This window comes from Sminthopsis crassicaudata, chromosome 2, assembly GCF_048593235.1.
Source record: "Sminthopsis crassicaudata isolate SCR6 chromosome 2, ASM4859323v1, whole genome shotgun sequence".
NCBI lineage: Eukaryota > Metazoa > Chordata > Mammalia > Dasyuromorphia > Dasyuridae > Sminthopsis > Sminthopsis crassicaudata.
Genome location: NC_133618.1, coordinates 141494678 through 141520357, shown reverse-complemented (window position 1 = coordinate 141520357; position 25680 = coordinate 141494678). Strand labels below are relative to the sequence as shown.

Sequence of the window (25680 nt, the reverse complement as noted above, 5' to 3'; positions counted from 1 at the left end):
AGCTGAAGATAAAATAGAGGTTTGGAGCTTGAGTAACTGGAAGATTGGTGGTTCCCTTGACAATAGCAAGGATGCTTGAAAGCGGAGTGGTTTTGGAGGAAAAGATAAGTTGTTTGGGATATCTTGAGTTTAGAAAAATCTATTTAATATACTGTGGGAAATGTTGAATAGTCAGTTGGAGATGTGAAATTAGAGTTTATGAGAAAGCAAAGACGGGATACATAGCTCTGGAACAATTTGTACAAAGTTTATAATTGAATCCATGGGCATTGATGAGAGTGTCATGTTAGGGTATAGAGACAGAAGAAAAGAGGGCCCAGAAGACCTCGTTGGGGAATATGCAGCCAACTTCATGTCCCTATGGTTAATGAGCATACAAAGGAAGCTAAGAAAGAGTTGTCAGAAAGAAAAAGAACCAGGAGGGAGCAATCTCATGCAAATCCAGGGAGGATGAATACTCAAGATGATAATAGTCACAGTACCAAAAGCTGCCCATCCAAGAAGGATGAGCATTGAGAAAAGGCAATCATTCAATTTGGCCATCAAGTGACCACTGATAATTTTAGAGAATAGTTTCGACTGAAACTACTAGTTACTAGATAAAATGATAGCTAGCAGCATCTAGGAAGTGTTTTTTTTTAAGGATAGTGGAGAAATGGACATATTTGGAGACATGAGGAAAGGAAGAATGGATGAGAGAGAGAAAGAATGAGGATTGGAGGAAGAGTCTGGATTATTAGGGCAATCTGCTAGAGAAGAGAGGGAATACGATTAATATCATTTGTGAAGGGGTTGACCTTTTGAAGAGAGGGGTCCTTCTTTATCAGATACTAGAAGGAAGAAAGAGATTGTGTGAAATGATTTCAAAGTGAGGCAAAGGAGAAAAAAGTAAAAGGGAGTTCATAGCAAATGGCCTTGATTTTTTGGTGAAGTATGAGTCAAAATGCTTACCTGAGAGTCTGAGGGCAGCACAGGGAGAGATTAGATTAGATAAAAATATTTATTGTGTATTATGTGCTAGATACTGTGGTAAATACTAGGAACTCACATTTAAGCAAAAAATAAGAAGGTTTGGAATGCTTATGTGTGGGGAATGGGATAGAAATTTGATTAAAGAGTAATCTAGGGGTGGGACTCTGCAAGGTGTGATCCATGACATAAAAGGCCTTGTGGGAAGCAGCTGGATGTGCATGGCTTACAGGAAATTCAGTTTCTTGTTCTCTCTCTGACAATAAATATGTATCCATGAAAAAGTTGTTTTTGTTGTTGTTTTTTGTTTGTTTTTTGCCTCTCAACCTCAATTTCCTTATTTATAAAACCTCCCTCCTCAGGCTTATTGGGATATTTAAATAAGATAATGGCTATGAAGGGCTCAAAGTGTTTGAAAATGTGAAAGAGTATTATGAAATATATTTTCCTAGTTTTTATTGTGTTTTTTTAACGTATATTTTTTAAAAACCTCCTTTCACATCTCTTTATTCTGCTATATGACTGTGCCAACTTTGGCCATTTCTTTCAAAGTTAAGGCAGAGAGCAGAAAGAGAGGAGGATGTTAAGGCACTAGTTTAATGCTTCCCAAAATACTCTGCTGTAAGTCTAGTGTTGTTGTGAGGTGATTAGTAGTACCCCCATTGAGTTAGAGAAAAACAACAGTGGTTTTGACTATATTCTGGAGTGGAAAATGAAGACAAACCATAATGTACTGCTCTATATTTTCAGGGTGTTTACTATAAGGAAATATAATTACTTATTTAGAGCAAGAAAATAGGAATAGATATTCTCTTTTTATATAGATAAACAATATAAAAGCACATGAAATAATCAAAAAAAGAATGAAAGAAAGTTAATTTATAAATATAAAGGGTGTACTGCATTATTATCTTAACTGTTACAAACAATGCAAATGGTTAGAAACTGAGCTTTATCCTATTTCTTATCTGTTCAAAGTCCTCTTTGTAATTCTGGTCCTGTCTTCCCTAGCTTATTACAGGTGATAAATGAGGAATGAAAGGCACATAGTACAATGGAAAGAGGGCTGAATTTTGAGTCAGAAAACATGGATCCAAATCCTGACTTTCCCACTTATTACAAATATATCAGACAAACATAAAAGGGACCTTTTGCAATTCAATTAATTTCTCTATGCCTCAGTTTTTCTCATCTCTATGTAGCTCCTTTCATAACTCTTTAAACTACATCTCCAACTTTCACTCAGCTGGGAGAAGATTACAGAAAGGGATTACTGCTATTCCCTAGAGTAATTCTGAGCATCCACGGGGGCTTCATACCACTGTCAGCTATGACCTCTGCCAGTGTGCTACCCATTGATTTACCATCAAACCTAATTAGCTTTTAGAAAGGATATTTACTTAGTAGGTACAGTTAGCATAGTGGTTACAAACGGAACCCTCCCCAATGTGTTGTTTTCCTCCACTCACCAGGCTGCTGGAGAGAGCAGATCTGCACTAGCAAATTAAATTCCCTGAAGCTGCTTTTTCATACTATGTTGAGTTTGTCTTTGGTGTATCTCTTAGCTCCCAAAGCAGGGGCTGCTATCGGCCATTGCTGCTCCAGAGTTGCTGTTACCAGTTCTGGTGGACAATATCAATCACTTCCAAGTCATCTGATCTTTTGAAGAGAAAAAAAATCATAACTTCATCATTTCCATCTGTAAATACTGAATTTTTTCTTTACCTTTTTGCTTCAGCATATCTTTCTCTGAATCCAGTTGGATATGTTACTTCCTACTGATCCAAACTTTCTAATTCTATGATCAGGGTGGAATGGAAGCACTGGTTGTTCTCCCCTGCTCATATTTACACCCTTACTCCCACAAAGAAAATTCCCTCTCAGGGGTCTTCAATCCTCAGCTCTCAAACACACACATATACACATACAGATACACATACACACAGCATATTGTTGGATTCTACTTTCTTTTTATTCATATACCCTATGCTATTTTATAGGTAAATTAATCTTATTAACATTCATAGCCATAACTGCTGACTATGTACTTCCTTTCACCCTATTCTTGCATGCATAACTGCCTTCTTCTTCTCCTTCTCCTCCTCCTCCTTCTTCTCCTTCTTCTCTTCTCACTTTTCTTCTTCTTGTTGTCTTTTTTTTTCTTCCCATTTTTTCTTTTTTATGAAATTAAAGGCAAAATAAGAAAAACAGAATGGAAAAAGAAATATAGAAAAGCAAAATTAAGAAAAGACAAAACAAAACATTGTTATGTGCACAGAACATTAGAGAGCATTCAAAATATATATCAATAAATTTCTATTTCAAGAAAGCATATAAAATAAGAGATTATATTTATGAGTGTCCATCTTTCTTTGGCTTCTTTTCCCTTTTCCCCCCTTTTTCCCTGCATCTCCCCCCAAAAGGCTACAGTTAAGCACACATACAAATACACACACAGTTCTACTCACCCATGCACACATACACACATACACACACACACACACACACACACACACACATATATATATATCTACATATACAATACATTTATATATATATAATACATATACCCAGATGTACATATATATGTATACATATATATGTATACATATATATATATGCATTTGTGCATATGCAAACATGCATCTAAAACAATATTAATATGGCTGACATATAATGTAGATTTCTCTCTTGATTAATCTTATTTGAATTAAACATAAGTTTTTTTTATTATCAATGATTATTAATCCTGTTTTCTAATAAATTTTATTCTTGATCCTTGTTGTAGTGTTTATTTTCTCTCCCTACTAACTCTTTGCTCTTTAACTTGCCTTACTATTAATCTCCCCCTACTCATGGATCTCTCCCTTATCTTCTCCAATTTCTTTTTAAAAGTCTGTTTTGCCTCTAATCACTGACTCATTTTAGATATTTTTCCTATTACTCTTCTCTTCTGCTATGCCTTTCCCTGCTACTTTCCTATTTGATAAGATGAATTTCTGAATTTCTGTATCCAGCTGCGGGTATATATATATATATATATATATATATATATATATATATATATATATATATATATATATATATATATTCTTCCTTTCTAATTCTTCATTCTCTCTTCTTCTAAAATATTCCTCTTTGCTATCCTTCTACTTTTTAGACCATCCAGACCTTGACTTTCTTTCTACTTAGATGTCAACTCATATGTTTACAAATAATACAATTAGGAGTGGTTAAATGTATCATCTCTTCACATAAGAATATAAACAGTTTAACTTCACTTACGTTTACCTTTTTAATGCTTAACTTGAATTCCATGTTGAACATCAAATTTCCTATTTAACTCTGATTTTTTAATCAGAACTACTTTAAAGTCCTCTATTTCAATAAATCTTCATTTCCCCCTATAGAATTATATTTAGTCTGCCAGGTAGGTAATTATTAGTTATAATTCTAGCTCTTTTACCTGCTGGAATATAATATTTTAAAGCCTCTGTTTCTTTATAGCAGTGGTTGCTAAATTTTATATGATCCTTACTATGACTCAATAGTGTGTAATTTTTTTATGACTGTTTACTGTATTTTCTTTTTGAACTGGAATTTCTGGATTTTGTCTATAATATTCCTTGAAGGTTTCATTTTGGAATTTCATTTAGGAGGTTATTAATGGATTATTTTAATTTATACATTTCTTAAACAAAACTGAGAAAACAATTTATAGTCAATGTTTCTGATAAAGGCTTCATCTTTAAAATATATAAAAATTATTTCAAGCTTATAAGAATACAAATCATTCCTCAATTGGTAAATGGTCAAAGGATATGAACAGACAATTTTCAGATGAAAAAATTAAAGTCATTTCTAATTGTATAAAAATTGTATAAAAAGTGCTCTAAATCACCTCACACCTTTCAGATTGGCTAAGATAACAGGAAAAGATAGTGGTAAATATTGGAGGAGATGTGAGAAAACTGGGACACTAATATGCTATTGGTGGAATTGTGAAATGATCTAACCATTCTGAAGAGCAATTTGGAATTATGCTCAAAGGGCTATCAAACTGTGTTTATCCTTTGATCCAGCAGTGTTTCTACTGGGTCTGTATGCCAAAGAAATCATAAAGGAGGGGAAAAAAATCTAAGAAAGAAAGATTTACATGAACTTATGCTGAATGAAACAAACAGAACCAGGAATACATTATATATAGTAATAGCAAGGTTGTGTGATGATCAAAAATGAAAGACTTGGTTCTTCTCATTAATTCCCAATAAACTTTGTATAGAAAATGCCATCTGTATCCAGAAAGAGAACTATGGAGATTGAATGTAAATCAACATATGTTTTGTTCACTTTTTTCTGCTTTTTTTCCTCTCATGATTTTTCCTTTTGTTCTGATTTTTCTTTCCCAACATGATTCATAAAGAAATATATATTAAAATTAATGTACATGTATAATCAGAAAAAAATAAAAAAATTTTATACCTGTCCTTCTGCTTATAATACAGTTAAGCAGTTTCCCTTTGTAATTTCTTTTTTTTTTTTTAATTAAGACTTTTTATTTTCAAGACATAATCATGGATGATTTTTCAACATTGACCCTTAGAAAACTCTTTGTCATTTCTTGAAACATGATATCCAGATTATTTTTTTGTTCCTGTAATCCAGGTAGTCGAACAATTCTTAAATTATCTCTCTTCAATGTATTTGGCAGGTCAATTGTTTTCCTACAAGGTAATTCACATTTTCTTCTGTGGTTATTTTTCAGTCTTTTGACTTTTAATAACTTTCTTAATATCTCATAAAGTCATTTGCTTTTATCTTTTAATCTGGTTAAGTCTAATTTTTAAGGAGTTACCTTCATGCATGTTTGTTACCTCTTTTACCAACTTGTTAATTCTCTTTTCATAGCTATCATGCATAGCTACCCATTTCTTTTTCTCTTTTTCCTTCCCTTATTCAGTAGAAAACAAAAGGAAAACATTCTATTTTTATTGATCTCTTTTAGAAATTCTTGTTGAAATTATTTCCAATCTGCATTATTCTCTAAAGTTTTGCTTATATTCATTTTCAAAATTAATTTCTTCTCTGGCTGTATCTTTAGCTTTTCTTTCTTTATAACAGATTTTAATGGTCTTTTTTTTTTGCTTGTTTGCTCATTCTTTTATTTCTTGATTTTAAATATTTTGTATGGGTCTGCTAACTTTTGATGGTGGAATAGAGGATGTGTGGTCCAAGATTATATGTTTTTTAATGTGTTTTTGATGTTTTCACAGTTCAGTTTAGGGATCTTCAAATTTTTTGATATTTGTAAAGTTGTGTAATTCATGGAGAGGCTTATTTCCTGCCCTTCTGGTCTAGCCTCTGCAAGTTATTAATTCAGGTTTGGATCTTTTTTTTATGATTGAGTTTCATTAGACTACTGCTGAACTCTGTCATTTTTAGCATCATAGGAAGTTCTGCAGGTTCAGAGTGACTGAACTCCTTGTTCCAATTTGTCCTTGGCCACCTGCCCTAATTATTCTAATATAGTTTAAGTGTGGGACTAAAATTAGAATTGAGTCTTTGCTCTTCTCTTGGATTCAGAGCTATACAGTTAAGTTTCTGGAACTTGTGCCTTGTTTTGTACCCAGAAAGGGCTCTGCTTACTTGGGATTGCTTTCTGCTCTGGAAATATGACCCAGAACTGGGTAATCTATAACAGAGCTGCCAGATGATCCACATTCCTGCACCCAGAACTAGTTCAGGGGATCCCTGGCATCTCTTTCTGCTCCAGTGCTTCTTGACCCGGTGTTCAGTCTCAATATCCCTACCATCCTATGGTGTAAAATGTTCCCTAGTGCTGTTTCTGTGCTATGATCCTGGCTATTTCCTGTTCCAATATCTATAGAACATTTTGTCTTTCTAAACTGTCCTCTCCTGAAAAATGATGCAATGTGACTTTTTAATTGGCTTTTCAATAGAATTTGGTCTAACTCATTTTTTCTAAGTAGTCATGGGGGAAGTGTGCCAGGTGAAACAAAATAAAAAGCTTCCTCTCACTCTGCCATCTTGACACACACTCTCTCTCTGTGTCTCTGTCTCTGTCTGTCTGTCTGTCTCTCTGTTTCTCTCTGTCTGTCTGTCTGTTTCTCTCTCTTTGTCTGTCTGCCTCTGTCTCTGTTTCTGTCTCTGTCTCTCTCTCGATGCCTCATTTTCTCTCTCTGTCTCTGTCTGTTTCTCTCTCTCTTATTCTCCTGTCTTTTTGTTTACTTTTTGAGCCAAGAAGTTTGACTTAGACTTACAATCATGAGATGTTTTCAGTGCAGTATTATCTTTCTTTCATTCACTCACTACCAAACACTTTAATACTCTCAAATTAGTAAGACAAGTTTATACTTTTGATCAATCGATTGAGATGGAGCATGTTACAATCCTTCCATAAAGTATATTGAGGGTATTAGACTGGACATCCTCTATATATCTATGTATCTATGACCCTAAGGACTTATATCCTTCAAAAATATTGTGGTAGAGTGGGTATAGTGTTGGGCCTGGAGTTAAAGAGGACTTGGTTTGACTCTTACTCCTTATGTTACTAAATTTGTGACTCTGGGAAATTTATCTGACATTCATGAACTTTAGAAAGTCCCTAGGATATATCTGCATCAGTATTGGAAGTTCCCTACTGACAAAACCACAGCTCTTTTGTCGATGGGGAATAAAGCTATTTCAACCAGCTCTCTTAAGTTCTCTAAAACTTGATCCAATCCTCTTGCCTTTAAGAAAAGCCTCACTTGGAGTAGCTGTTGGCTTGCTCTGATTTTCTGTCCCACAATCTGTTCCCAAGTTCCTTGCTTTTGCGTTCCTGTTTATACATATGACATGACCTCCCGTGTTTTCCCTCAGCTATTCCAAGCTTCAAATGTACATTTTCTCTAGGGAAATGGCACAGAGAATCTCAATGTTTTACAACCTAACCATTAGAAAGAGATAAGCCTTCATAGGAGAAATATGTTCAACAAGCATAAAAAGGATTTCTTTGTGTACTTCATTTATTTATGGTCAGGGTCTGGGTATAATGACAGGACAGAGAGAAAAGGTACCCAGCTATTCACAGATCTGCACCCCTAGAGTTTCTGGAAGAAAACAATTGGTAACAGTCTCTCAGATGCTGAGAGAGAAGTGGAGTAATGGAAATAAAAAGAATGGCTAAAGTTAGACTTTGCAGGGAATCATAGACCTGAAGAGCAACAATGCACAGAGATGTCATGTGCCTCCAACCATGTCCTTCACAATCATATATACTATTAAGGTTAGGGGTGGCTGGGATCATGGTTGCAGAGACTGATTCTGTGGTAACTCTTGAGACACATAAAGTCATCCTATAAATCAGAAAGGTAACATAAATCCCTATTGGAAATTGGGCAGGGGAGAATTTTCTTTTAAGGGCAGAGGGGGCATCTTGCTTTTTTCTGTTTGTAGTTCTAACCCCTAGTAGAGTGGCTGGCATAAAATTAGTACTTAATAAATAATTTTTACTCATTCATTGTATGTATTTCTATGTGTCTTTGTGTGTTCAGATGTGTGCATTCTGGGCACAATCCTGAGTATGGCTAATAGGAAATTATTCCTTCTTTTTGGATGAAATCTGCCTCTCTGCAATTTCCAGCCATTGTTTTGAATTCTACCCTCTGGGATCAAGTAAATCAAGATTAATTCTTCTTTTACATAACAGACTTTATAATGCTTGAAAGCAGCTATCATGTCCCCCTCTAAGCCTTTTCTTCTTCAGTCTTAAACATTTCCATTTCATTCTAAGAATTTTTTGGGAAATGGCACAGTGGATAAAGTTCTGGGGTTGAATCAAAACAACTCATCTTCCTGAGTTTAAATGTGGCCTCAGACACTTACTAGCAGTGTGACCCTAGGCAAGTCATTTTCTCCATTTGTCTCAGTTTCCTCATCTGTAAAATGGAAAAGGAAATGGTAAACAATTCCAGTGTCTTTGCCAATAAGCCCCAAATGGAGTCAGGAAAAGTCAAACAGGACTGAAAATGACAACAACAAATTTCTTTGCTGCACAAGGTTCATTGTTAGGATATTTGGGCTATTCACAATTCTGTGAAAACAGGTTGAACCTCTATTCCATGCAATCCTTACCAAGAGATAGGTGGGAATAATCAAATCAAATAGCAAATCCCTTCACTGAAAGAGAGAAATAGCATAAATAGCTATTTTAGCTTTCCATACAAAAAAAATGGATTACAGTCTCCCATAGATAGTGAGCCAGTGAGAAAGGATGGAAATTTAAAAAAAAAATAACTGCTGAAAACTAACTTCTGAGGCTAGAAAGAGCTGTGTTTTGGTTGGAAACCCTCGGTCAGCACAGTTTTACCTTCTACTAAATAGATGAGCTTCAAGCAATGGTCTTAGGATGATAGTTATCATTGCTGCCCTATTCCTCCTTAGCTGTTATCTGTGAAAGCTCTGGCCTTCTGCTCTTCTCAGATTTACCGTTTACTTTGCCCCTCTGTGCCTTATACAGTTCATAGGAATCATTCTCAGCCTGAACTTTCCTATCATTTCCTTTCCTTTCATATCCTATCATGCACATGGAAGATAGTCACCAAACCACACAAATTACCTTGAAGCTTCAAAGAACTTTAATGGGACACTGGAGGGGGAGGAAACCGGGCTGGTAACTTTTGCACCAAATTTCTGCAACCAAGTTGGCAGGAATAAGGTGAGGAAAGGCCCTTACTTATACTTTGATAGAATGAATTTGATACCTTCATCATTTTGGTTACACTTTGATGAACACACTCTGGTTTGATAATGTTCTTCTTAAAATGTAAAACCTAGGCTTAAAAACAGTACTCCATATGTGGTCTGATATGTGGGTGAAACAAAACTATCACCTCCCTTGTTTTGCTTATTATTTTAATTGATATCTATGGTTTTTATATCATCTATGTTTTTCAATATCTATTTCTTCCTTTTTCTTTTCCAGAGATTCATGCTTATAATAAAGAATGAAAAGAAAAAAAAACATCATTTTACCTAATTGTCTACACTTCTATATTATGGGTGTAGAATACAATATAGTATGTGATTAATGCCTGCTGAATTGAATTTTACCAGCAAGTAAATTAAAAAAACCACATCAACCAAGTCCAACATTGTCTGCAATGTTCCACAGTTATGTTAGCCTAACTTTGCAAAGAAGGGAGGATACCCCCTTTTCAAAAGATACTTTGCTTCTATCAATGAAGCTTAAGCTCATTGTGTGTGCATATCTGCATTTATATATCTCATGTACTCATCATTAATGTAAATTGATCATACTATTCTCTAAAATTCTCAGGTGTTTTTATTATTAACTACTTTCTAGGCACACTCCTCTAATTTTTAGTTGTCTAGTTAACTTTGTGAAACCCTATTTAAAACTTTACATTATTATCCCTGTTATTTGCAATTTTATTATATGTAGTCCATTTTTTCTAGCCTTCCAAGATAATTTTCCATCTTGATTGGTCATATAACACGCTAATTATGCCTCCATCTTTTTGATATCCACAAGTTTTATAATCATGGTATGAATTAATCATTGAGATCAATCACTGAGAAAAATGTTGGGCAAAGCTGGACCAGGAGGTAGATTTCTTGGGTTACTTCACTAGATTTCATTGTCCAGGTTGGCACTGACCTATTAATTACCATTCTGTAAGTCTATTCATTTAACTGGTTCCAAATTCTCTTAACTGTGATGTCCTCAGTATAGCCTTATCTCCACTTTTTGTTGACAGGGTGTCAGGATAAACTATATTTAGTGTTTTGAATACTGGGTCTGTGATAATCCCCTGATCAATCTGTTTTGCAAAAAGAAAAAAAAAGTAAATTAGGTTATGCTATATGATCTGTTCTTAATGAACCATTATCAATTCTTAGTGATCACCAATTGACTTTCTAAATGCTTACATGTCATCCTTTTAATAAGTGGTTCTTGAATTTTCATTTATTAAATGCCTATTATGTATTAAATATTCTGCTAAGCCCACCCTTAGATTAAAAAAAAACTTTTTTTCTCACTATCTTCTTATTTTTATTTCTCTTCCTCATCTCAAGATATCTGTATTTCTTTTCCCCTTCATAGACAAACTTAGTGGGAAAATCCATCTATCTTCTATTTTCTCATCTTTAACTCACTTCTCAACAACATGTAATCAGGCTTCTGATTCTATATCATTTGATTGATATTGTTCTCTAAAAGGTTGCCAAAGATCATTTTTCCTTCTCCCTAAATTCAGTGGTCTTTTCTGTGGTCTCATATTTCTTATCCTTTATACAACATGTGACACTGTTCATTCCTCTCTTCTAGTTTTCATGATACATTTCTATTAAGTTTCTCTTCTTACCTTTGTGATAATTTTTTTCCTCTTCCCAAGATTGTTATCAATGTCCCACTTCTTGTTCACAGATGTAGTTTAGGGCTCTGTCTGAAACCATCTTTTCTTCTCTACATTTCCCTCCTCAATGATCTCATTCTCTCTTATGGGTTCAAATATCAGTTTTTTGCAGATGACTTCCTAATACTCATATCCAGCTTTCAAAATCTCTCTCCTAAAGTCCACTGTCACATTTCCAAATGTCTGCTGAATAGTTTAAGATGTCTATCTCATAGTTTTCTCAAATTCAACATGTCCAATACAAAATTCATCATCGTTTTTCCTATAATTACTCTACTTCCTATCTTCTATATTTCTGCTGAAGGCAATGTCCTTTTCCCTGATGCTTTATTCTACTTTAATACCCAATATCCCATCATCTGCCAATATCTATTTATTCTATTCCATCTCATCTCTCACATTCATCCTGTTCCCTTTCTATTTGCACCACAATCATCCTAACTTATCTCTTTATTGCTTCTCCTTGGACTATTTCAATAATTTCCTAATTTTTATTCCTTTCTCCAGCCTTTACCCTCCTCAATCTATCCTTCATACTGTTGCAAAATTGGTATTCCTAAAAAAAAATTCAATCATGATTCATCTGCTCAAAAAGTTTTAGTGCTTCCCAATTGTCTGTGACTAGGTGACCTGGAATTCCAGGCCTGGAGTCAGGGAGACTCATCTTCCCCAGTTCAATTCTGGCCTCACTGTGGTCCTGAATAAATCACTAAACCATATTTGCTTCAGTTTCTTCATTTGTAAAGTGATCTGGAGAAGAAAATGGCAAACCACTCCAGTGTCTTTGCCAGAACCCCAAAAGGGGTCATGAAGAGTCTGACATGACTGAAAAACAATTGGATATTTAAATCTAGTATAAAATACAACATCCACACGTTTGGTATTGGAGGAAGGACCTTTAAAGAGTGAATACAGACTATCATTCCAGGCTGATTTTGCATCATTTCTTCTCATGTATTCTACATGTTCAGTCAAACTGGGCTATTTGATATTCTTCATATATTCCATCTGCTACCTCTTTGCCTTCATGTGGGTTGTCTTCCATCTTTGGAATGTTCTCTCTTTTCATTTCTGCATCTTGAAATACCTCCCTCCCTTCAGTACTTAGCTGAAATGCCAACTCTTTAAAAAGGTCTTTTCTGATTTCACCAGAGATAAATGTTCCTCCTAAAAATTGCTTTACATTTTATATATATAGTTAATTTATACCTATAAAAATTATTTTGCCTTTATTTACAAGGGAGGGAGTTTGTTTCATAACCCAAGTGTCTAACACAAATCCTGGCAGATAAATACTTATAAATACTAGTTGAGAGCTAGCTAGATGGCATAGTGAATAGAGTACCCATCCCTAGAGTTAGGAGGACCTGAGTCCAAATGTGACTTCAGACATTTACTACTTCCTAGCTGTGGTACTCTGGACAAGTCACTTAACCCCAATTGCCTCAGAAAATACTGTTTGAATTGAAGGTATTGAAGTCAAGATTGTTGGCTAATACTCTGAACAATCTACTGTCTCCCCTTTTTGGAAAAAAAAAGGGGATATTTTTCCTACTAATACTCCTGTGGTATATATCTTATATCTTATCCTCCATGAATTTTCAAATATCCCAGGTAACAGCTTTGCTGCCAATCAATTGTTAATCACCTCTGCAGGATCTATTAGTATCCTTGCATGGTATCTGAGAGTCACTAAAAGGAGTTATTGTGAGTCCTTTATAATTCATCTTGGATTTCCTCTTTATCTTTTCTAAACCTGCTCGTTCTTCATTACTTAGTCTGATTTGTCATATTTCTGACACTATTCTAAATGACTAGGGCACTTTGCATTTGTCTTTTGTTATCTACCCTAGTTTCCAGCATCTCTACTTGCCTTTATAAAAATCATTGTTGGTCATTGACTCTTTATGTATCTGTATCAAAATTGTCCCCAGAACACAGACAGAAGTAATAGTTGGAAGGAACCCAGAGGTACCTGAGGATATGGACTCTACATACACTCCAAAGTGTACTAGATTATGAACCTTATCTTTATATTTATCCAGTTTACTTAGAATTGGTGTTTTCTAAGGGACTTATGGGTCTACTTACCTTAGAGTAATACATTTGTAAAACCCTCCAGACCTCTTTGTCTAACTCATTATAAAATTCTACAGACTCTAACCACTTCAGGCTTCTCCAAATCAGTCTGATGTTTGAGGATGAGAAAAAAAATAAGGATTCTTGTGTTGCATTTAGTCAGGAAACTTAATTTTCCAGAAACAAAACAAGATAGAGACCCAAGGGTAGCCAAGAAAGAGGAACACATGTTTCTCTTTGTCTGTTTATTGGAATGAGGATTCTATCATGATTTCTACTGCTATTATGGTAAGGGAGTGGCTGCATTTCCCAGTTAGTATATGACACATAGGAACAATGCAATTGGTGAAGCCTTGTGGGTGCAGAATTAGATTTGCCTGGTATACTATGAGATGATAGTGATATAGGATAGACATTCTCGAATATGAATCTTAAAAGGTAAAATAGAAATTTTAGAAGTCAATAAAGCTCTTTGGGGGGAGAAGGGCTTTTTTGTTGTTTATGGTGTTAGACTTACAAAAGTTAAGTATTAACCTTGAGGATATTTTGTTAGTGCCACATTTCAGGGGTTTAGGGAACAGATCAATAGATGTTCAAGTTCCAGGTGCTCTGAAGCAGCATACCTGGAGCAACCATTCTCCTATTGTCTTGTCTGCTTATGGATCTACAACCACAAGAATCATTGCAATTCCAGGCAGCTAAATGGCACAGTAGATAGAACAGCAGTGCTAGAGTTAGGAGTTCAAATTTGACCTCAGACATTTGACACTTACTAGTTGTGGGATAAGCCACTTAAGCCCACTCGTCTCCCTAAAAAACAAACAAAAACAAAAACAAAAAGCATTGCAGATCTGCAGAGCTTTCTGAACTAGTTATGCTTATCTGCATAGATCCATTCTCCTCTCTTTCACAGGTGAACAAGCAGACTGATATAAGGTAATTATAATTCTTGTTCCTGATTCCATTTTATAACTGGAAACACACTAACACACATACACAGAATGAAAGAGAAAGAGAGAGACAGAGACAGAGACAGAGAGAGAGAGCAAGATAGGGAGACAGACAGAAGGATACAGACAGACAGACTGGGAGAGAAAGACAGACAGAGACAAGAGACACAGAAAGAGAAAGAAAGAGACAGAGTGAGAGAAACAAAGACAGAGATACAGAAACAGAGACAGAGAGACAGGGCTTTGAAATATCTTTTGGAATCTTTAAATACCTGTCCTTTTCTAAAGAACAAATCTTTGTTGCTGTTTCTGTAAACTCTTCTTGAACTCCATCTGCAGGGAAGGAGGGAAGGAAGGAGACAAATTAGAAGGGTTTCCACTTTTGTAAAGGGTTGGGTCCAGGGATCAAGATTTATGAACAGCTTATGTGATATGACATGTGAATAATACTTCTGGCAATCCACTTAAATTGCTGACAACAATAATGATTTTGGCATAGGGCATGTTAGCTGGGAAGGGAAAAAAGTAAGGGTCAGTAAGAGTAGGACTCTATGGAGCAATCTTGAAGAAGCTACCTAGGGAGACAAAAGTCACATATAGGAAACAAATAGAGATAATTAACTGAGAAGTAGTGTGGTAGTAGAGCATAGACTGCTGAACTTGGAATCAAGGGATCAAGTTCTTCTTCTGACAAAAAATAGATGTAAGAGCCTCTGCAGGTCACATAACCTCTCAGTGCTTGAGGGGAGATCTGCACAGGTCTATACCCAATCAACAAATGACCCAAAAATGTACTAAATCAATGGTTTAAAATCTGTTAAAATATGAGAGCCCTCTTAAAACATCAAATTAACATAATAACATAATAGTTCTTGTACTATTTGAGTCCATTGATTGAGAAAATAAATAATGGGCAAAATTTACTTTGAATTTCAGTAATGTCTTTAAATGAATTTGTATTTCTGCAATCACAATAGCATTTGCATGTCTGAAGGAAATCATATTGCATATATGCATGATAATTTATTTACTCAGTCTACAGAAGGTATATTCCCTTATTTGTTATTCTGATCCCCAATGCATACTTTGTAGGAGCTAAGCAAAGTTTAAAATAGCAATGATTGATTCATATATAGTTTTGTGGGCCGTTCCTGATAACCTTGTCCTGTTCCTCAACTTCATCCTCAGTTGATCTGAGGGCAGAGACCCAGCTTGGGAACGCCTGTATCATGAGCCCCATGTAAGTACCATTAAAATTCATTTCTTCCTGATAATGTCCCTTTAAATCTCATTTCACTCCCCTTGCACTTCTGTTAACATATCACTTGGCTGCCACTGATGGTTCCCCTCTCGAGTGTTACTGGGAGATGGTAAGAGGCGGAGCTCTCAGTTGCCACCTGCCTCATTTAACCAGGGACTTAGGGTGGCTGATTAGCTCAATGCCTCATCTTCAATTAGGAAAGCCGCTAAAAATGCCACCAGAAAGCCTTGGCCCAGACGAGGATGTCTACAAGCTGCCTGTTTGCTAATGCTGGGCTGCAGGGGTTGATTGATACTTGTTTTGCAATTCCTTCCGTCAGCATCAGCGCTCTCCTGTCCAGCCATCTGTTTCCCACCAACAAGAGACATATTGGCTTAGATCCCTGCTCTCCTGCTAGATTAGAAATCTGGCCAGCGGGAGAGCAGAGTTAACTACAGGGTAGGTGCAGGGTGTGGGAGTGGAGGCAAGGGACCTGGTTCTCTGCTGGGCCAGAATGGGCCAGACACTGCTTTGGGCTGTGAAATCAGAACTCTTGGACAAGGGGATGGATACTCTTTTTCAGGCTGGGTACCTACTCTTCTCTAAGAAACACATCCTTGTTTTTATTCCTATAAAGTCCTTTTCCAGTTCTCATTTGCATAGTCTCATTTCTACTCACCAGAAAAGGATGACTTTTTATTTTCAGAATAAAATCATGAACTATTATGTATACTCTTATCACCTATTTGGTGCCCAATCTTGTACGCTAGACTCTAAGGGGGAATATAACAGCACAGGGCATGGTTCCTGCCTCCAGAGAACTTCTATTTTAATAAGACATGTCTGCAAGTAACAGTAGAAGACATTATTTCATTTCCTCGAGTGCTGATCACTCGAATCTGGACGATAAATAAGAGTTAAGAAAAAAAAATTCTAATATTGAGTCAATGATGGTTTTCCTCTAACTTCCACTCATGATTTTTAAATCTGCCTTTGGAGCCAATAGAACATCATTTTTCCATATGACATGGATTATATAATTTATCTTCACCTGGCCAACTTGGTATCAACATTCCATGCTTAGCAAGGTCTTTAGATAATGCATTTGACCTATCACTGAGGTCATATTTCCATATTATGACCTCGAACTTGAGGAGCAAAGAATTAAAGGCATTAAGGCATTTCTCTCAACAAGACTTCTCCTTGAATGACATGTTCTTCAGTCCCTTCACTATCCTAATTGTCATTCTGCGGCTTATCACGTGCCATGACAGCCCTCAAAACTCCAGATGTGGTTTACAGGGGAGACTATAGTGAAACTATCACCTTCCTGTTTATCACCTAATGTCAATAATTACATAGCTGCCATGTCACACCTGTAGCTCCATAATTGTTTAAGATCCAAAATTAAATTATTGCATTGATTATGTTCTTCTTATTGTCAGCACCTGGGATTCACCGGATGGTGGCATACTGGGAGGGAAAGTTCAGGTAAAGAAAAAAATAGCCCTTTAACACTTTGACCTTTGACACTTGATGGGAATAGCAAGGTGAACAAAGGCACCTCCAATTGTCTATTAGTCATCTTGAAGTGGATGTCCTTTAGATCATTTTAAACTCAACATGTCCAAAACTGAAATCATTATCTTTCCCCCCAAACCCTTTCCTTTTCCTCTTTTCCCTATTACTTTCAAGGAAACCACAATTCTCCCAGTTATTCAGGTTATAAACCTAGTTAGTGTCAATCCTAATTCCTCACTTTCTCTCACTGCCCATTCCCATATTCATCAGTTGTCAAGTTCCATCAATTATACCTTCCTAACATCTCTAAGATGTGTCCCCTTATGTCCTCTGACACTACAGTGCTTGGTGCAGCCTTTATTGCCTCACATCCAGATACTGCCCAGTCACAAATCTTGCCCTATTCAAATCAATTCTCCACTCAGTTGTCAGACTCATTTTCCTAAAGCCAAATAACCCTCTTCAATAAATTCCAGTACCTGCCTATTATCTCCAGGATCAAATATAAAGTTCTTTGTTTAGCTTTTAAAGCCTTTCCAGGGATGTGCTAGAGCCAGCTCTAACCTGCTGTGGCCTTATTGTTAAATTTTAAGTATGAAAAATTACATTTCATTTACTCTTCAGAAATTTACAAAAGCTACAAAACCAGGGCTCGATTGGTTGTTTTTTGATTGTTTGGACTTAATAAAATGTTAATTATGCAATTTAAACTTAGAAATGTGTATATGACCCCTACTGAACCCTTTTTCATGCACTCCTAGTCTAGGTATTGAGTATTAACTAGGACACCCCTCTATTGCTCCTCTATGTCATTGCTTGAGCTCAGCTAGAATACAGTAGAATGCTCAGGAAATGATGACATCAAGAGGCTGGCAGCCTGATGATAGCAGGGAATAATAATAACTGGCATTTATAAATCACTTTATTAATTGCAAAGGAGTTAAGGAAGGAAGGAAAGGAAGGAAGGAAGGAAGGAAGGAAAAGATACTTGATTGGGTTAGTCTGGAGGTCAGTGACTTCTTGAGCCCTGAGTGTCACCAGCTGTGGCTCATCAGCGCTTCTAGTCTGACTTCATTTATCTCAATATAATTGAAGTATTGGTTGAACTCTCCAGATAAGTCCTTTTCCTTCCCCCTCACTCTGGGCCCGTGGGCCCTTGAAGCCTACACCAGTATTATCTAAGTTCTGACAGTTCTGCAAAGGTGTGAAGGAATTGCCTTCTGCATCTGCAAGCATTTGGGAGTACCTAAACTAGTTAAGGCACAGATCATTCTACAGACTGAATTAATTTTTTTTTAGAACAAAGGACAGCAACAACAACAAATAATTTCTGTTCTACAGGTTTTCTAGTCCTGGTTAGTGATGGTGACCATGATGTTCTGACCCATTGTTTCTGAAAGGTGACAGCTGAGGCTCCCTTAAGAGCACAGGCCTAGAACTACAAGGAATATTAGTCCATGTCTACTCCAACTCCCTCATGTTTGATGAGGAAACTGAAATCTAGGGAGGTGATTTTCTTAAAATTGTAAGTGACAGTAGCATCCTTGGAGCTTCGGCTCCAGAACCAATGAAGACCTGGGAAGGAGGTGGATATGATGGGGAAGAAAGATGGAAAACAAATCAAGATAAAAAATTGAGAAGCATAAGAGAAATCTTTTTAAAAAAAGATAAATAATTCCCTTCTTTCTTACCAAAGAAAATCAGTCTCCCAGTCCTCAGTTGGTGCTCCCTAGAGAGGAAACAATTATATGCACCCAAGCTGGGGAGAGGTGCCCTGATAAAGTTTTTTGCTCCCCAAGATCAGTCCTTTCCTCATTAGCCATGCTGAAGGAAATACTTTGAAGTCCCTTTATTCTCCCTTTGCTCTTAAGAGAGAATAAAAGAAACAAACAGCTCAAGCATTCTTTTTCCTTCCTTTCCTCTCCCTGTTGTCCCTCCTCCCCCCCACCACACTGTCTCTCTCTTTATCCCTTCACACCAAACACTTTCAAAGTTAATTTCAAAAAGCTGGGAACACTTGATAGTTTTAATTAATCCTATGCCTGGGGAAATATGATTTTGTGCATCCGAGGCCTCTCAGCTTCTCTCGATAGATGACGGTTTGTTCTGGATGATTCCAGTGTTTCCAATTTAGCTGTGATTATACCACCAACATGTTTGTTTATTTGTTTGTGTGTTTATTTATTACCTCAAAGAGAAGTTAATCTTGACATGCATAGATCAGAGAAATGCATTTCATTCTTCCTAATAATACCTTCCATCCAAGTGTTGCTTTATACTTTCATGCTCTCTATATCTTCACAACATTCCTCACAAGAAGGAAACTATGTATAGGTGGTTTTATTATTCCCATTTTAGAGATGAAGAAGTTGAGTCTCAGAGGTTTGTATTTTGACCATGAAAATACAGCTTTGTTTGTTTGTTTGTTTGTTTTTTGGGGGGGATGGAGCTAGATCTTCTAACTCCTAGTTTGTATTTTGAAGCAGCATGGTAGAGTAGAAAGGGTAACAGATTTGGAGTTGGGTGAGAAATGACTTTTAATCCTACCTCTCAAATGTTAATCAATCAATAAACATTTTATTAACTATCTACTATGTATCAGGATTGTGCTAAGTGATGGAGATATAAAAGAAGGCAAAAGGCAGTCCCTGCTCATGAGGTTTTCATAGTGTAATTTGGAAAATAGCATGTAAACAACTATGTACAAACAAGATATATTCAGGAAAAATTGGGAGTAATCTTAGGGAAAAACTAGCATTTAGAAACATTGCAAAAAAACTTCTCACAGAAGGTAGAATTTTATCTGGGACTCTAGGGAAGAAGAGGAAGAGATGAGGGGGGAGCTTATTCTAGTCTTGGAAACAGCTAGTGAAAATACCCAGATCTGAGTGATGGAACATTTTTCTTAAAAGGCCATCATCATCCTATCACAGAGTACTTAGATTAGTAAAGTTGAAGCTTGGCTGCTAGGTAGCACAATAATGCGCAGAGGGCTGGACCTGGAGCTCAGATACTAGCTTAGAAAAGTCACTTAACTGTTTACCTTAGTTTCCTTATTTGTAAAATGGGCTAGAGAAGGAAATGACAAAACCCTCGACACAAATTAAAAATGACAGAAAGGTGGGAACAGGGATGATGTTGAAGGGCTTTGAATGCCAAACAAGGTGTTTTATATTTGATCCTAGAACTGATAAGATACCAGCTTTGTAACAATGGGCAAATCATATAACCTCTCTAAGCTTCAGTTTCTTATTTGTAGAATGGAGATAATACTACCTATTTCACAGGGTTGCTACAAGGATCAGACAATATAAAGTATATGAAGTGCTTTGTGAACTTAAAAGCAGCATAAATATATTAGTTATTATCCTTTCTAACAAAACATACTCTACTACCTGAACTAATCTTTTTAGAAAAGGATATAAACAAGTTCCTATTCAGGAAAGTGGTAGAAAAGGAGGTTAAGCTTGAAGCTATCTGCTTGGCCAGTTGTCCATCATCTTCTTATAATCCCATTCCAGTGTCAAATGGTGACAAGAATAAGCCTAGTTCAGCTTTCAAGAAAGGCTTTCCAGACAATTTACTGAAATTGCAATAACTTTCTACCCATTCCATTTAGGGGATCAAAGATTTCACTTCCCCAAAATGGGGACTGGGTTCATGGCACTTATTCATGATAACATAATGCTATGGATCAGGGCACTGTGATATCCACAGATAATAAAAGGGCTTGTATTTTGGTAGTGTCATGAGTATATATTGTATGTTAAATTATTAGATTCTGGGTGACAGGAAAAAATCTCAAAACTTTAATTGCATGTTATTCTTGTTCTTATTCCTTTTGTACTTTAGGAAGAAGAAAAGATACAAAGTCAGCTAAATGAATGTGAACAGAATAACTAAAAAGCGTACCATGAAATTAGGTTTTCTGATTGGCTGGAAGCATATCTGGAGTTGTATAGTACGTGAATGAGCTTTCTCTATCACATTTAGCTGGGTAAATCCCAAATTGACAAGAGGATATTCTGGAGCGAAAAATGTCATTCTCAAAGAGGCAAGAAAGAAAAGTAGGAATATGAATAGCTAACTCACAAGGTAGAAAGTGAGAGGAGATTTTATATTTCTAGATGATAACTTTTGAAATAGGAACACTCACCTATTGGCCAGGCTAGTAAAAATATATGCAAGGGACATCAGGATATATGCTTTGTTTTATCACCAGCGTTGGGAATATATATCTACATAGGTTTGTTTAGATGTGGCTTGAAGAGAAGCATGAATAGAATCTCTAAAGTCTCTTTTACTCCATCCTTCTCTAAGGGAGACATTGATTCCAGTCAGGAGAAGAAGAGTCCCATGCAAATAAACTCAGTTGCATAATCTTTTGCAAATCTAATTGGAATGACATTAAACTTTTTAAAAAGTTGGGAAACAAAGGAGGGAGAAAACTACCTATGTCTATTCATTAAGGCACATTTCATAGTTTCAATGTATGAAGAGCAATAAGAATATCCAGAAATTTCCAGGTAACAATCCAAAAAGAGAAGCAATTAAACTCAAGGCTTCTGCTATCCAAACACAAATGCACAAAGTATGGACAACATGCAAAGTAAACTAAAGATCCTATTTCATGATAGCTAATTTGAACCCAATAGTTCATATTGGATAAGGCCAAGACATGATAAATTTTATGCCATAATTGTAATATAATTTTGGAAAGTTATATTTTACTCAAGAGAAGTAGAATAGAAAAAAGAGATGGCTGTGGACCAGCACTGCATATTAAGGGGATACATTCATGTGAGGAAAATTTGGAACTTAGGGAAATGTAGGGGAAAAACATGATATAAAGTATTTGGCTACAGATAAATGAAGGAAGAAATAGAAGAAATGTTTGTGCCCACTATCTGGTTAGAAAGAGGAGATAGATGAAGAGTGTGTCAAACAAATCACGAGTGGCCTAGAGACATGATATAATAGCATAACAAGTGGGTTTCAAAGGGTTTGGGCAGTCAGTCCTGGAGCCCCCTTTTACTTGTCCCAGGTTCAGTGTGGCTGTTTTGAATAATCAATTACTCAAGTCATGGCCTGATTACCTCACTCAGTATAATATTCTTTATCACTAGACCATGAAGGTATGACCAATTCAGTAACTAAAGCATTTAATTATGGCATAAAACAATACAAATAATGAGGAAACTAAATGGTAGAGTTATTCTCTTCACACATACACAAATGAGTGCAATCCCTTTTAGGTTATAGCAGGATTATAATCTATTCTATCTCACCAAATGGGAGACAGACAGTTCCTTCAGAATTTGCAATTGTAAAGGCAATTTCTTAGGATTCAGGACTGTATGTCTCATGGAGTCTCTCATGCAGTTGGGTAAGCTGGAAAGGAGAAAAAACCTTGGGGGTAGCCAAAGCTTGCATCCAAATCTCTACCGAATGTCACAGATCTCAAAATCCTGCTTTTTAAACTTACTGCCTCTGAGAAGACTCCCCATGAATTAGAGAATTTGCCTTCATGTCATCACACTGTAGTTAGAAGCATATCCATCTGGGAAATGTAGTTCAGACATTTTTTCCTTGCTAAGCAATGCTCTTTCATCCTAAAGCATTATGGGACTTGAAATACCAGTGCAGAAGGGGATTTCTCTTCTCAGCTACATCCACTACATTAGTTATAGGGAATTTCAATCATCTAGACATCTGTTTGTGCCTTCTCTGTGCCAACAGCAGAGTAGATAATTATTTCTTGATATGTTGTAATGTTAAAGTCATTATCCTCTAGATGGAGGACTCTATGAAGGATGCTACTCTTTCTCCGACAAAAAGAAATTGATTTGGAAATGATGAGAGTCTTGAGAGGAAGTGACCATTTCATCTTAGAATGGGGATAATTGAAATATGTGGACACAAAACACACAGATAAACATATATACCCATATGCATATATATATGCATTATAAACACAAACACATGTAGGTATGCAAGAATATCAACATGATGGTAAAATTTCAAAAGTTTCAGAGAAAGTGTAACTAGGATCCTGTGTATTAGACATACAACCAGACTAGATGGATAGATCTTAGGGAATACATAATCAAGGAACATCATCAACAAACATTTATTAAGTACTCTGTATGACTTAGATACTGTTAAATGTTGGGAATACAATGAAAGTCACAAATAGTCCTTGCTCTCACAGAGTTCCCATTTTAATGTCCAGAGGGGAACAAAATGATGACAAGTTATTTTCAAATAAAATAAAGAGGATAAATTGGGATGATCTCAGAGGAAGGAAGGTGCTAACATTTAGGAATAATCAGGAAAGGCTTCTTATAGAACATAGAGTTTTAGCTGAGACTTGAAGGAAGCCAGGGAAGCCAGGAGATAGAAATGAGGAGATAAAATATTCCAGGGATAGGGAACAGCCAGAGAAAAATCTGAGAGCTTAGAGAGAAAATATTTTGTGCAAGGAATAGTCAGGAGGTCAGTATTATTACTACAGTATATGTGGGAAATAAAGCATCAAAAGACTGGAAAGATAGGAGAGAGCTTATGAAAGTCTTTAAAAGGAAACAAGAATTTATATTTTATGATGAAGATGATAGGAATCCACTAGAAGTTATTGAATAGGATGTAGGAGGGGAAAATAGTCTGGCCCACTCTTTAGGAAGAACTGGGCATAGGATAACCAAAACTACTAGCCCTCTATATAGCAGTGATCTAAGTGGGAGGGGATTAGGGCTTGAATGACCAGGGTGGTGGCAGTTTCAGGGGGAGAAGGGAACCTATTGGATAGATGTAATGAGACTAGGACTGATAGGACCTGACAGAAGGAAAAAAAAGGAAAGAAACAATTCTAAAAAAAAAGGAATAGAGGAAGTTACCAAAAAAAATTGATATTTCCTCTCCCAACTTAAAAGTACAGAAAATAGCAGCAAAGATAAAGACCCTAAAAGTGTGGTTGGATCTTATAAAATGATTGTCAGGAATCTGAAATTCACAACAAATTGAAACTAATGAGGAAAAATAATCACTAAAAAAAGTTTCTTTTTTTAAAGCTCTGTAAGAAATGATCAAACAGGTCATAGGAAGGCTACATTGAATGGTTGAAAGAAGGGAGAGCTGTTCAAGTCTTATCTTCTGAATCTCTTCTGAGAATAATCATTTTTGGATTGGGAAAAAAACTGAACAAAAGTGGCTAATAGAAAGTTGATACAAATGATAAGTGGAGAGATGGTAAGAAATAACGTATTCAGTCACCAACTCAGATCAATTTTATGCCTGAATAATAAGCAACCAAGTCAAGAATTATCTTTAAAAAGTAGTGTAGAATGAATGGGAGATGAGGTGCAGCATTGGAGGAATTCCAATATTAAGGCAAAGAAAATGGAGTCTACAATCTAAAGATCAGTGACCTTAATCTTTTTGGAAAAATTCTAGAAGTATTAAAGAAATGCTACTGAAAGTCTAGAAAAAGAAGCAGTAATGACAAAATGCCCTTGTGGATATATTAAAAACAGATTCTTAGCAGATTAATATTACTTTCTTTCTGGATAGGGGAACTATCCTGGTAGATGAGGGGAATGCTAGGGATATAATTTACCTTGATTCAAACAAAGCATTTAATAGAGTCCCATGATATTCTTTGGGAAATGATAAATGTGGACTAGATGATAGTACAGTTAGATACACTTGAAATTCTCTGAGTGGCTGGACCAAAAAAAGTCATTATTTTGTTTGGTCTCACCTTGGAAGGAGAACTTAAATGAAATGTCCTTGCTCGGTCTTTTGCTGCATAACGTTTTTATCAGTTTCTTGTAAAAAGATATAGTTGGCAAACTTGTAAGGCAGCAGATGACATAGGACTAGGAGGGATAGGCAAGGTGTTGGATGACAGAAGCAGGATCCAAAAAGATCTTGACAGATTTGAAGGCTGAACGGAATCTAATGAGATTAACTTCAATAGGATTTTAAATATATACTTTAACATAGGTTTAAAAAAAGTTTATAAATACAAGATTGGGAGGTATGGGTTAGACAGCAGTGCAGATGAAAAAAGATATGGAATTTTTAGTGGTCTATGAAGTTAATGTGGGTTAACAGTGTGCTATTCTAGCAATTAAGGGATGAGTAAAGAAAAGTATAAATATGGATTGTCCCAAAAGTCTTAAAGCAACTGTAAACCTGAATAAAGTTTCAATATTGTAAAAGTTTTGGGAGATCCTGCATTATGTCCTGAATTAGGAAAGCATCAGTATTCCTATACTTTATGCTGGTCAGACTACATTAGGAGTATTATGTTCAGTTTTGGATATCACATTTTAGGTAGTACATTGATATAGGGCTTTGTGCCATATGAAGAGAGGATATTTGTTCTTTCAAGTATGTGAGATAATGTTTAAAACATTCAAAGGGATATTCCTAAAGCATAGGCCTGATCCTGTCTGTTCCATACTCAATAAAC

At 36.0% G+C, this 25680-nt stretch overlaps 1 long non-coding RNA gene across 2 annotated transcripts in view; it reads right to left on the bottom strand.

Moving 5' to 3' along the window:
* Positions 1-2988: 2988 nt before the first annotated feature.
* Positions 2989-25680, bottom strand: part of LOC141553280 (uncharacterized) — a 68161-nt gene continuing 45469 nt past the window's right edge. Inside the window, exons 2-3 of one of the 2 annotated variants that reach the window (XR_012485366.1) lie at positions 14716-14776; positions 2989-3143 (exon numbers count right to left, since the gene is read on the bottom strand). This is a non-coding gene — a long non-coding RNA (uncharacterized LOC141553280). Of the gene's footprint in view, positions 3144-10660; positions 10818-14715; positions 14777-25680 lie in introns of those variants that run through there. The other variant, XR_012485367.1, reaches the window with a different exon arrangement.